This window comes from Hemiscyllium ocellatum, chromosome 10 (assembly GCF_020745735.1).
Source record: "Hemiscyllium ocellatum isolate sHemOce1 chromosome 10, sHemOce1.pat.X.cur, whole genome shotgun sequence".
NCBI lineage: Eukaryota > Metazoa > Chordata > Chondrichthyes > Orectolobiformes > Hemiscylliidae > Hemiscyllium > Hemiscyllium ocellatum.
The window spans coordinates 80,312,625-80,326,388 of NC_083410.1; the positions used below are offsets into that span (position 1 = coordinate 80,312,625).

At 42.8% G+C, this 13,764-nt stretch overlaps 1 long non-coding RNA gene across 1 annotated transcript; it reads right to left on the minus strand.

Moving 5' to 3' along the window:
- Positions 1–1,643: 1,643 nt before the first annotated feature.
- LOC132819475 (uncharacterized) lies at positions 1,644–13,457 on the minus strand. Its single transcript, XR_009645091.1, has 3 exons — positions 13,348–13,457; positions 1,805–1,997; positions 1,644–1,723 (listed from the first exon to the last, which is right to left on the minus strand). It is a non-coding gene; the product is annotated as an uncharacterized LOC132819475 (long non-coding RNA).
- Between the last annotated feature and the right edge of the window lie 307 nt (positions 13,458–13,764).

Genomic DNA, 13,764 nt, shown 5'->3' on the forward strand with positions numbered 1-13,764 from the left:
TCTCGCCCTAAACTTATGCCCTCTAGTTCTGGACTCCCCAACCCCAGGGAAAAGACTTTGCCTATTTATCCTATCCATACCCCTCATAATTTTGTAAACCTCTATAAGGTCACCCCTCAGCTCTAGCCAGTTCAGCCTCTCCCTGTAGCTCAGATCCTCCAACCCTGGCAACATCCATGTAAATCTTTTCTGAACCATTTCAAGTTTCACAATACCTTTCTGATAGGAAGGATACCAGAATTGCACACAATATTCTAACAGTGGCCGAAACAATGTCCTGTACAGCCGCAATATGACCTCCCAACTCCTGTACTCAATACTCTGACCAATAAAGGAAAGCATACCAAACGCCTTCTTCAATACCCTATCTACCTGCAACTCCACTTTCAAGGAGCTATGAACCTGCACTCCAAGGTGTCTTTGTTCAGCAACACTCCCTAGGACCTTACCATTTAGGGTACTGCTAAGGATTTGCTTTCCCAAAATGCAGCACCTTGCATTTATCTGAATTAAACTCCATCTGCCACTTCTCAGCCCATTGGCCCATCTGGTCCAGATCCTGTTGTAATCTGAGGTAACCCACTTTGCTGTCCACTACACCTCCAATTTTTGTATCATCTGCAAACTTACTAACTGTACCTCTTACGCTCACGTCCTTCTTCTTGTTTTAAAGGTAAGTGTAAGACGTTATGTTCTGAATGCAATTCAAATTGGTCAAGCTATGAGCCTTGAAACAAAACACACTTTATTCATACACTATAATTAAATACAGACAAAATAAAAAAAAAGTAATTGGTTTAACTGTAACTATCAAAATGCTTAATAAAATATATGTATATTAAATATAGTTAATTAACTGTTTCAATATAGTAACATGCCATCAACATACCCTTAGCAAAAGCAAGTTCAGTGAAATAGATTGTCTTACATGCAATTCTAACAGCAGGAAGATAACCCCAGGTTTTAACTGTAAGAGAGAACTAAGAGCTGCCACATCCCACTTCAAAATCCCAGCAACTGCTACTGAAAAGGAAAACTACAGAATCTGGTTTGTGGAAGCTTGACCCCACCCATTCAGACTGTTTCTATTGTTCCAATAACAAAAAAACAAGACCTCCCAAGCTGTTTAGAATTGTTAGAATCACAACAGTGTGGAAACAGGTCATTTGGCCCAACAAGTCCACGCCATCCCTCTGAAAGGTAACCCACCCAGACCCATTCCCCTACATTTACCCCCTGACTAATACACCTAACCTACAAATCCTGAATGCTATGGGCAATTTAGCATGGCCAATTCACCTGACCTTCACATCTTTGGACTGTGGGAGGAAACCAGAACAAACCCACACAGACACAGGGAGAACGTGAAAACTCCGCACAGACATTGGAATTGAACCCAGGTCCCTGGTCCTGTGAGGCCACCGTGCTGCCCTGCTTTGATTTGATTTCCTCTCATTTGTCCTTTTGCTATGACACTGACAAATCATTTATGTTATTGGCTTGGCAGGAGGATGGGAGAAGATAGCAAACCAGGCAGCATCAGGAGGTAAAGAAGTCGACATTTCGGGTGTAAACCTTCAGCACCTCTATCAAAACAGATTTTCATAAACAAAAACAGGACAAAATGCACCTCTTAAGGCCATAGCATCAACACAAGGTCAAGGAGCTGGTTATGGGGGAGCTGACCATTTCATAGTAACGATAATGGACATGCTGGCAGAGCCTGCAAGGCAAAAGAAAGAGAAGACATCACAGCCAGTGTTTAGAAATGTTGTGCAATGAATGACACTGACAGAGAGATTACCTTGAGAGTTGCAGTGGACTGAAGAGTGGGACTCACTTGGTTGACAGAGCATAAATACTTCACCAGTTCTGCAGGAGCAGTCTCAGTCTTGCCCTGTGAGAGTCAGGATTCTCTGCGAACAGGAGCTGAGGAGACTTGTATTGCATATCTCTCCACCTTATGGATCTCGCTTATCTGTTATGGACTTTCTTCACTTAGAATGAGAGAGAGGGAGGAAATGAGTCAAATGAAAGTGCATTGTCCAGCTATTAGTCCTGATGCAGGTGGGCAAAAAGTGGTGAGGCATTCGAGGGGCAGTGAGGACATGGGTGGTGCAGGGTTAGTGGTGTGGTGGTGTAATGGTGGTGAGATTGAATGAGGGAAGATGTTGCAACATTGACAGTAGTAGAGCAGGAGTTTTATAGGGAGGTAGGTGCAGTCGCAGAGATAGAGTGTGAGTCAGCAGCAAGAAGAGTGTCACACTTACCCTGGAAAAATGGAGAAGGTAATTGACCTTCTTACAGCACTGCTGCCCATTCCTGCAGTCTATGGAGATGGCATTGACCTCAGACCAGGCTGCCAGTGGGTGGTATTGTGACCTCCTCTGCTGGCACTCCAGGAAGAGGTCCACCCCCTTCCCTGCACCCACTTGGCCAGGGCCTCTCAGTCCCTGTCAGAGAATCATGGTATATCTTCTGACATCTTCTGAGAACTTCCTTAGCTGAGCAGGCAATTTCAGAATGCCAGTGCTTATTTGGGTGCACAGTAATGTTTCAAATATAGTGCTTATACCAGGAATGTTGGTCTTTCGGCAGATATCTGCTGACTGGCAAACTGTTCCAGCAATGATGCATGGTAAGATGGGTTAGAATAGGACCTGAGGTGCGCCATGGGGCTGGGCAAATATCATATGAATTGTTAATCAAAGTTTGTGAACTCGGGTGCTCGTTGTTGTGGTTCTGCTCGCCGAGCTGGGATTTGTGTTGCAGACGTTTCCGCCCCCTGTCTAGGTGACATCCTCAGTGCTTGGGAGCCTCCTGTGAAGCGCTTCTGTGATGTTTCCTTCGGCATTTATAGTGGCTTGTCTCTGCCATTTACGGTTGTCAGTTCTAGCTGTCCGCTGCAGTGGCCGGTATATTGGGTCCAGGTCGATGTGCTTATTGATTGAATCTGTGGATGAGTGCCATGCCTCTAGGAATTCCCTGGCTGTTCTCTGTTTGGCTTGCCCTATAATAGTAGTGTTGTCCCAGTTGAACTCATGTTGCTTGTTATCTGCGTGTGTGGCTACTAAGGATAGCTGGTCGTGTCGTTTCGTGGCTAGTTGGTGTGACACGACCTTAGTAGCCGCACACCAACTAGCCACAAAACGACACGACCAGCTATCCTTAGTAGCCACACACGCAGATGACAAGCAACATGAGTTCGACTGGGACAACACTACTATTATAGGACAAGCCAAACAGAGAACAGCCAGGGAATTTCTAGAGGCATGGCACTCCTCCACAGATTCAATCAACAATCACATCGACCTGGACCCAATATACCGGCCACTGCAGCGGACAGCTGGAACTGACAACCGGAAGCGGCAGAGACAAACCACTATAAATGCCGGAGGAAAGATCACAGAAGCACTTCACAGGAGGTTCCCAAGCACTGAGGATGTCACCTAGACAGGGGACGAAATGTCTGCAACACAAACACCCAGCTCAATGAACAGAACCACAACATATAAATTGTTAAGCTATGGTCAGAAATTTTGCTGGGCTTCACAGCAAAAATCTCTCCAAAATACTTTATGCAACTTATACTTAACCAAAAACAAACCTAAGATTCAGCCCAACAAAACAAAGCTGCCATTAAGTTTAGAATTGTCTTTATCTTGCCATTGTTGTCAGGTAAACCTCAGGTAGTGAAAGTTGGATTCTGCTTTTTTACAATTTGGGAACCAGAGGAACTTAAAACTAAGGATTAATGTGAAGAGGGAAATCAGAACATTTTTCTCCTGAGAGAGAATATTATTATATCGTTGAGCAGATGGGAAATATGGAAATGCGAGGAATATCGAGGTCTTACTGAATTTGTAAGTTTCTGTCCATGCTCCAATGAGCAAGGTTGAGAGGCTGGCTTCAACTGGAATACCTGCAATCAGAGGGGAGGGAGAGATTCATCAAGGGAAAAAGGGAGAGAATGAGGAGTTATCCTGGAGATTTGGGAGGGTATTTAATCACATGGGCTTTTAGAGGCTGGAGATTGGTTGTTATGAAGTTGGCAGATTATGGAGTTAGAGGCTAATTGTAAGGGAAGATAGCCCAATCACAGCCGGTTAGTTTGAGGGGAGCGGAGTTGGATTAGCACACCTCCTCCACCTCCAGACTCACAAACACAGTCGCTGTTTTACTCTTGGCAGATGCTGGTATACCTGCTGAGTATTTCCAGTATTTTTAGATTTGGTTGCAGACTTAATACATGTACTGACAGAGAATGCTTGTCACTCCTCATACAATTTTAGAATCTTAATTATACACAGAACTAAGTAGAAATTTCAGTTATTTGCACTTGAAGTAGGTGCTAGCTTCTTTTTATAGGACATAAGCTTATGATCTGAGAATTTGTAAAGGACGAATGACTCATACCAGTTCCTAAGTAAAATAAACAGTTTTAGGAATGATTTTAATAGTTTAGCTACATTTAGATGAAGCAAAATTTTCTCTTATATGCTTTCTACCACAAATGATGCATTTTGTCAAAGAGCTTGGTCTTGCACTCATCAGGAAAATTTATAATACCAGTAACAAACTAACATCGATATTGTATGAAAGGATAGTGTTTATTGGTTGGCACATGAACTCTGATCGGCAGAGATGTTGTCATGAAGAATGTACCAGTGAATGATTACTGACACTTAATTACCACTAACTGATACATTCCCAGTGGCATTGTCTCTATAACCAAAGTCCATTTACCAATCAATCAGCATTCTCCTCTCATTCATACAAATGCAGTTTTCTTTTATTTTGTTCACTCTTGTGAATTGTCTTGATAAATGTAAAACAAAAAACTTCAACAAAACACATCTTTTAGCAATATTCAAGTTTCACACAATAAATGACTACTTCTGCAACTTAAAGGGTCCAATAAAAACACTGCCCACTCAACAGAAGCCAGTCATTTTATTCTTCACTCTTCGAGCAGAGCCATCCTGCAACCTGGGTTAGTGCGCCCACGCACCAATTACCTGTCACTGCCCTCTGGTTTTGGTTGGCAGCTCAAGCTATCAAAAAAGGAGCTAAAATCACACTTGGATGAGATCTGGATGGTTTGTAGCTTCCCTCAAACTCTGCTCTCTCAATTGCCAAAGGTAAGATCAGGATAATAGTTTCAACATGTTTATTTATTAATCTTTTAAAAGCTTTTCCTCCCTGCGTAACTTTTTTTATGGTCATGCTCAATGTCACACTGGAATCTCCTTTAGTTAAATGTCAATGCATCAGCCTAAATTAGCATCCCAAGCAAATGCCTGACTGCCAATTATAGTGGGTTATTGCAGATAACATTTTATGCAAAATTTACCAGCTGAAGAAAACTGATGCCAAAAATTAATAAAATAAAACAAAAACCGGCAAAAATAATAATCACAACAGGATAATCGTCACCCAAATCCAGTCACTTAAATGCAATCAAATGAGTATCAAATTCATTGATACAGTACCTACCACTTATACCAGGCACGTTAATGTCCATATAATTGCTCACTATACCCAGTGATTGGTATAATAAAAAAAAACTGCAAAGCAGCAGAGCTATAAAATAAATAATTGTATTCAGCACAATTGAAAGATGAATTAGAAAATTAATGGATCCGTCAACATTGCTGAGATTAAAGTCCAACAACAAACAGCAATATTAACTATAATTTATATTATGTTTAGTTGTACAGCGGTGGTATGCATTAATTGAGCCCATGCAAATAGTAAAATTAAAACTGTGGTAGTTGAGTTAGGTGTTATTTGCGTGTAATATGCAACTCTGAAAGTAAATATAGAAATATGTAGAGATTGGCTCTTGCTCTATCTTTTCCAAATAAGATATGTGTAGGGAGGAGTATAGACAGACTGGGTAAATCCTAAAATTGAAACCAGGCTTCATTAAATTTATTGGTATTTATGCATTAAATTATTCTTAATTCCACCCTTTTTTTTGAGAAAATAACCTGACATATATAATTTCTTCCAACTCAATTACCCAGCAAGGCTTGCTTCAATAACTGAACTTTTAAATAGTATTGGAATTAGGATTAATGGCAGGTGATCTTAAGGTCTAAATAGCTGCTTGAATTACTTGAAATAGCTGGCTTTCATAATTCTATCTCAATAATGCCTTTGTAATTGTCACCTATGGTAATGAAAAATAATTAGCACCAAAAATCCTCAATTAATCCCTAGCAATTTATAAACATGCTGTTATCAGCTCCCTTTACATTTTTATGCAATTATGATACTTTTCAAACAGTTGGACAGTCTGTATCTAGAATGTAATATTTCACAAGCATCGCAAAGAAACTGCTCGTAGACACGTTGTTATCTCACTGCTTTGAAACAGAAACAAAAACAAGGTGACAGGATCTCCAATACATTTGGACAGTAACAGTAACAACAACAGATCCTCTGAGCCAAGTCTTATAAAGGTCTGAACAACTTGTGCTGTAGCATGGAAATGTGGTAGAATTGTGAGATGTCTGGTGTAGCCTACCTCCACATTGGGAGAAACTTATACCTTTTATGTCTTTCAAGTGCTGAAGTAAGTTTCTTGGTAGGCAGCAGTGAATTGCCAATTAAGGGATTATAGCTTGTTAAATGTCATAATTGCCCATTTAATGTTTAGCTTCCTACTTTACCAAAATGCCAAACAAAGTAGATGTTGAGAGTTCTCAATATGAAAGTCAGATTCAGCTTGCCACTTTCTCTGGGCAGTCTCCATTATGGACTCTAGGCACTAACATCTCAGGGCAAACTCCTGGAGCACCAGCATCATGCTGCCAACATGCACAGACATTGGCATCCAACATGTGTCAGATTCTAAGAACAGTCAACATACATCTCCAAACTACAAATATTATGCAACTGCACTTCAATGCTATCCCTCAGGCTGCAACAGTAACCATCATTGTAATGTGCTGGCAAGGACATTGTGAACTCAGGGGAATATACTGAGCTTAAGGACAAGGCCAGGCTGCAGCTTCTGCCTGTTCTTTTGCTCTCTTAGTGCACACTCATTTTGAACCTACATTGATGCTCACAGAGTCCTTGCTTTGCCTTAACATTGTGCTTTGCCCCTCAGCCAGATGCCAGGCTGACAGTACTACTGTATTGCCATGTAATTTAGCTCAGACACAAAGGCAGGAAGCTTGTTGTGATTGACAACAGCCCTCAAGTCAGGGAGATGACCTTCGATCTGGAAGTACTGTTACAGTCAGTCGAGGGCGGCTTCAGATGCTGCTCTAATGGTTTGGAAACAGTCCCCCAGCTGCCTGGGTGGCCAGATACCAGATTCTCTCCTCACAATGAGTGAGGAAATAAATGTCATGCAGCCCACCACCCATCTATACCCTTTCAGTCCTATTGTGAGCTATTTTCCTCATATTGTGAAAGAGGCAGCTCTTACTTTTAATACAATGGTGGCTTATCCTGAACAAGTAAGTAAGTAGGCAGCACAGAAGGCATGTAGGATTAGTGTTGTCAGAGGTTAGGGTTGGTGACAACATATAGTGAGGGAAAATGTTGCAGGCAATAGATAGAGCATGAGCCTTAGTGGGAGGTGAGTACAGTGGCAGGGTTAGTGCGAACATGAGGTCTTGGTTAGTAGCAGTCATAGAGTCATAGAGATGTACAGCATGGAAATAGACCCTTCAGTCCAACTCATCCATACTGACCAGATATCCCAACCCAATCTAGTCCCACCTGCCAGCACCTGGCCCATATCCCTGCAAACCCTTCCTATTCATTTACCCATCCAAATGCCTTTTAAATGTTACAATTGTACCAGCCTTCACCACTTCCTCTGGCAGTTCATTCCATATCACTCTGAGTGAAAAAGTTGCCCCTTAGATCCCTTTTATATCTTTCCCCTCTCACCGTAAACCTATGCCCTCTAGTTCTGGGCTCCCCCACCACAGGGAAAAGACTTTTTATATCTGCCATAAATGCTGTTGGATGCGAATCTTATCAGATTGAATGGATTGGTTGGAGAGACAGAAGCAATGAGGAATTTGCAATAGCAACAGTATGTGATGGATGGCAGTTAGAGGAAGGGAGAAAAGTTGCAAATACAGTCACATAGATGGGTTAACTCCAGGAAAGGTAAGAGAGGTAGGCACCTAGTGCAGGAGTCTTTTGTAGATATACCCATTTCAAACAGGTATGCTGTTTTGGAAAATGTAGAGAGTGATAGATTCTCAGGGAAACGTAGCACGAACAGCCAGGTTTCTGGTATTGAGACTGGCTCTAATGCAATGAGGAGTACGTCGGATTCCAAGAGATCAATTGTGTTAGGGGAGTCTCTAGTCTGAGGTACAAACAGACGTTTCTGTGGCCAGCAGAGAAAAAGCAGAATGGTGTAGTGCTTCCCTGGCTCCAGGATCAAGGATGTCTCAGAGAGGGTGCAGAATGTTCTCACGGGGGAGAGGGGCCAGGAAAGATCATTGTCCACATTGGAACCAATGACAGAGGAAGGGAAAAGGATGATATTCTGAAGGGAGTTAGGCAGAAATTTTAAAAGGAGGTGTTCGAGAGTAGTTATATCTGGATTGCTCCCAGTGCTAAGAGCTAGTGAGGGCAAGAATAGAAGGATAGGCCAGATGAATGCATGGCTGAGGAGCTGGTGTATGGGAGAAGGGTTCGCAATTTTGGATCATTGGAATTTGTTTTGGGGTAGAAGTGACCTGTACAAGATGGACGGATTGCACCTAAATTGGAAGGCGACTAATATACTGGCAGGGACATTTGCTAGAGCTGCTCGGGAAGATTTAAACTAGTAAGGTGGCGGCGGGAGAGACCAGGGAGATAGTGAGGAAAGAGATCAATCTGAGACTGGTACAGTTGAGAACAAAAGCAAGTCAAACAGTCAGGGCAGGCAGGGACAAACTGCATTTATTTCAGTGCAAGGGACTAACAGGGAAGGCAGATGAACTCAGGGCATGGTTAGGGACATGGGACTGGGATATCATAGCAATTACAGAGACATGGCTCAGGGATGGGCAGGACTGGCAGCTTAATGTTTCAGGATACAAATGCTACAGGAAGGATAGAAAGGGGGAGAGGCATTTTTGATAAGGGATAGTATTACAGCTGTGCTGAGGGAGGATATTCCTGGAAATACATCCAGGGAAGTTATTTGGGTGGAACTGTGAACCAAGAAAAGGATGGTCACCTTATGGGATTGTATTATAGACCCCCTAATAGTCAGAGGGAAATTGAGAAACTTGTAAGGAGATCTCAGCTATCTGTAAGAATAATAGGGTGGTTATGTTAGGGGATTTTATCTTTCCAAACATAGACTGGGACTGCCGTAGTGTTAAAGGTTTGGATGGAGAGGAATTTGTTAAGTGCGTACAAGACAATTTCCTGATTCAGTATGTGGATGTATCTACTGGAGAAGGTGCAAAATTTGACCTATTGTTGGGAAATAAGGCAGGGCAGGTGACTGAGATGTCAGTGGGGAAGCACTTTGGGGCCAGCGACCATAATTCTATTAGATTTAAAATAGTGATGGAAAAAGGTAGACCAGATCTAAAAGTTGAAGTTCTAAATTGGAGAAAGGCCAATTTTGACAGTATGAAGCCACAATTTTTGAAAGCTGATTGGAGGCAGATATTCACAGGAAAAGAGACAGCTGGAAAATGGGAAGCCTTCAGAAATGAGATAACGAGAATCCAGAGAAAGTATATTCCTGTCAGGATGAAAGGAAAGGCTGATAGGTATAGGGAATGCTGGATGACTAAAGAAATTGAGGGTTTGGTTAAGGAAAAGAAAGAAGCATATGTAATGTATAGACAGGATAGATCGAGTGAATCCTTAGAAGAGTACAAAGGCAGTAGGAGTATACTTAAGAGGGAAATCAGGAGGGCAAAATGGGGACATGAGATAGCTTTGACAAATGGAATTAAGGAGAATCTAGAGTTTTTACAAATACATTAAGGACAAAAGAGTAACTAGGGAGAGAATAGGGCCCCTCAAAGATCAGCAAGGCAGCCCTTGTGTGGAGCCCAGAAAATGGGGGAGATATTAAGGGCGGCACGGTGGCACAGTGGTTAGCACTGCTGCCTCACAGCGCCTGTAGACCCGGGTTCAGTTCCCGACTCAGGCGACTGACTGTGTGGAGTTTGCACGTTCTCCCCGTGTCTGCGTGGGTTTCCTCCGGGTGCTCCGGTTTCCTCCCACAGTCCAAAGATGTGCGGGTCAGGTGAATTGGCCAAGCTAAATTGCCCGTAGTGTTAGGTAAGGGGTAAATGTAGGGGTATGGGTGGGTTGCGCTTCGGCGGGTCGGTGTGGACTTGTTGGGCCGAAGGGCCTGTTTCCACACTGTAAGTCTAATCTAATTAAGTGAGTATTTTCCATCAGTATTTACTGTGGAAAAGGATCTGGAAGATGTAGACTGTAGGGAAATAGATGGTGACATCTTGCAAAATGTCCAGATTACAGAGGAGGAAGTGCTGGATGTCTTGAAACGGGTAAAAGTGGATAAATCCCCAGGATCTGATTAGGTGTACCCGAGGACTCTGTGGGAAGCTAGAAAAATGATTGCTGAGCCTCTTGCTGAGATATTTGTATCATCGATAGTCACAGGTGAGATGCCAGAAGACTGGAGGTTGGCAAACGTGGTGCCACTGTTTAGGAAGGGTGGTAAGGACTAGCCAGGGAACTATAGACCAGTGAGCCTGACCTCGGTGGTGGGCAAGTTGTTGAAGGGAATCCTGAAGAACAGGATATACATGTATTTGGAAAGGCAAGGGCTGATTAGAGATAGTCAACATGGCTTTGTGCGTGGGAAATGATGTCTCACAAACTTGATTGAGTTCTTTGAAGAAGTAACAAAGAGGACTGATGAGGGCAGAGCAGTAGATGTGATTTATATGGACATCAGTAAAGCATTCGACAAGGTTCCCCATGGGAGACTGATTAGCAAGATTACATCTCATGGAATACAGGGTGAACTAGTCATTTGGATACGGAACTGGCTCAAAGGTAGAAGACAGAGGGTGGTGGTGGAGGGTTGTTTTTCAGACTGGAGGCCTGTGATCAGTGGAGTGCCACAAGAATCGATGTTGGGTCCTCTACTTTTTGTCATTTACATAAATGATTTGGATGTGAGCATAAGAGGCATAGTTAGTAAGTTTGCAGATGACACCAAAATTGGAAGTGTAGTGGACAGCAAAGAGGGTTACCTCAGATTACACCAGGATCTGGACCAGATGGGCCAATGGGCTGAGAAGTGGCAGATGGGGTTTAATTCAGATAAATGTGAGGTGCTGCATTTTGGGAAAGCAAATTTTAGCAGGACTTATACACTTAATGGTAAGGTCCTAGGGAGTGTTGCTGAACAAAGAGACATGGAGTGCAAGTTCATAGTTTCTTGAAAGTGGAGTCGCAGGTAGATAGGATAGTGAAGGTGGTGTTTGGTATGCTTTCCTTTATTGGTCAGAGTATTGAGTACAGGAATTGGGAGGTCATGTTGCAACTGTACAGGACATTGGTTAGGCCACTGTTGGAATATTGTGTGCAATTCTGGTCTCCTTCCTATTGGAAAGATGTTGTGAAACTTGAAAGATTTACAAGGATGTTGCCAGGGTTGGAGGATTTGAGGTATAGGGAGAGGCTGAACAGGCTGAGGCTGTTTTCCCTGGAGCGTCGGAGGCTGAGGGGTGACCTTATAGAGGTTTACAAAATTATGAGGGGCATCGATAGGGTAAATAGACAAAGTCTTTTCCCTGGGGTTGGGGAGTCCAGAACTAGAGGGCATAGGTTTACGGTGAGAGGGGAAAGATATAAAAGAGACCTAAGGGGCAACTTTTTCACGCAGAGGGTGGTACGTGTATGGAATGAGCTGCCAGAGGAAGTGGTGGAGGCTGGTACAATTGCAACATTTAAAAGGCATTTGGATGGGTATATGAATAGGAAGGGTTTGGCGGGATATGGGCCAGGTGCTGGCAGGTGGGACTAGATTGGATTGGGATATCTGGTCGGCATGGAGCGGTTGGACCGAAGGGTCTGTTTCCATGCTGTCCATCTTTGTGACTCTATGACTTTGTCTATTTATCCTATCCATGCCCTTCATTATTTTATAAACCTCTCCTTTGTCCTATATTGCTGTGCATTCTTCCAGACAGACGAGGGTGCACTGATCTGGGTGATAACCTTGGACCAGGCCGGCATGGTCAGGCATTGTGACCTTTTCTGCTGGTCATGTGAGAAGAGGACATCCTATGTTTGCACCACCTCATCCACTAGAATCTCCAAAACCATAGGCACAAAACAAGATGTTTATTTTCCCTTGTCTGCCATGTCCAGCATAAACATCAACAACCATGCAGGGTAGTTCCAGACTGATGGTGTTCTTCCGGGTCCACAACAAGTTTTAAAGATGGTGCTGACAACAAGGATGCTGGTTAGTTCCTGGATATCCGAGCAGTGATGAGTTTCTCCAGGAATAGCAGGTGGCAGGATGGGGTGAGAATTATACGAGAGTGGTGTCATCATGGCTGATTGTTAGTTAATGAGACAAGTTAATGGGGGGGGGGCATGGTGGCTCAGTGGTTAGCACTGCTGCCTCAGCACCAGCCACCCGGGTTCGATTCTACCCTTGGGTGACTGTTTAGAGTTTGCACATTCTCCCCAAGTCTGCATTCGTTTCATGTGGGTGCTCCAGTTCCCTCCCACAGTCCAAAGATGTGCAGGTTAGGTGGATTGATCATGCTAAATTGTCCATCGTGTCCAGGTTGGTGGATTAACTGTGGGAAATGCAAGGTTACAGGAATAGGGTAGAGGGTTGGATCTAGGTAGAATGCTTTTCGAAAGGTCAGTGCGCATTCAATGGGCTGAATGGTCTGCTTCCACACTGTAGGGAATTCTATGATTCTGTGAGATTGGTAACTAGGCAAAAGTACTCACTGAGCCTTGTGAAGAGAAACACTCCATAAAATTTGAGAAAACTAACAGTTAAAAGCAAACATAGATCTTAACCCTCTATGTTTTTAATTTAATATACCCTCATGCTGTGATAGGGAATATAGTCCATTATCTGCTCAAAAACGAAAATTAAATACATTGAGGAACAATTACTGGCTCAAAGATAACTTTTCACTTTATTCATCTGTCAACATTCTAGAAACATAATATAACAACTTGCCTGTCCAACTATAATGTCAGCATCTCAACTGAGATGTTAATGGGAAAGTTAACTAACACCAGAAAGGAACATAGCTGCAAGTTGAAAAGAGGAATTATAACAGAGCTGAGAGTTAGTGTTAACTTTAAAATTATACTCAATAGAACATACTTTGGAGCACCCACCTTTGTTAGTATGATGAGAAACATATTCAACTCTTCCTCCATCTACTTGGCTCCTTATTTCAAGTAAGTTAAGAATGGCATGAGCATAAGCTAAGAGCAAATGCCCTGTCAGTCATGGGTATTTCCTGACATGGGGGAATCACTGGGAAAAGAAACAGGGAAGGAAGTTAGAGAAATTAGCCTAAAATCACAGGTAAAATTGTGATGAGTACTGATCGATGTTAAGGTTGAATATATGAATTCTGAGCCAGGTCATTCCAACGCCAGTGATTAAACCCTTTGCAAATGGTGAGATCTTTCCAGATTGCCCGGTGGTAGCAACCGAGACATTCTTGATAACTTGCTCGTTCACTGTCACGTTACTAAAGCTTGTGCTCTTATTTCACAGCTCTGGCATTATTAAAACCAGCTGCAAGC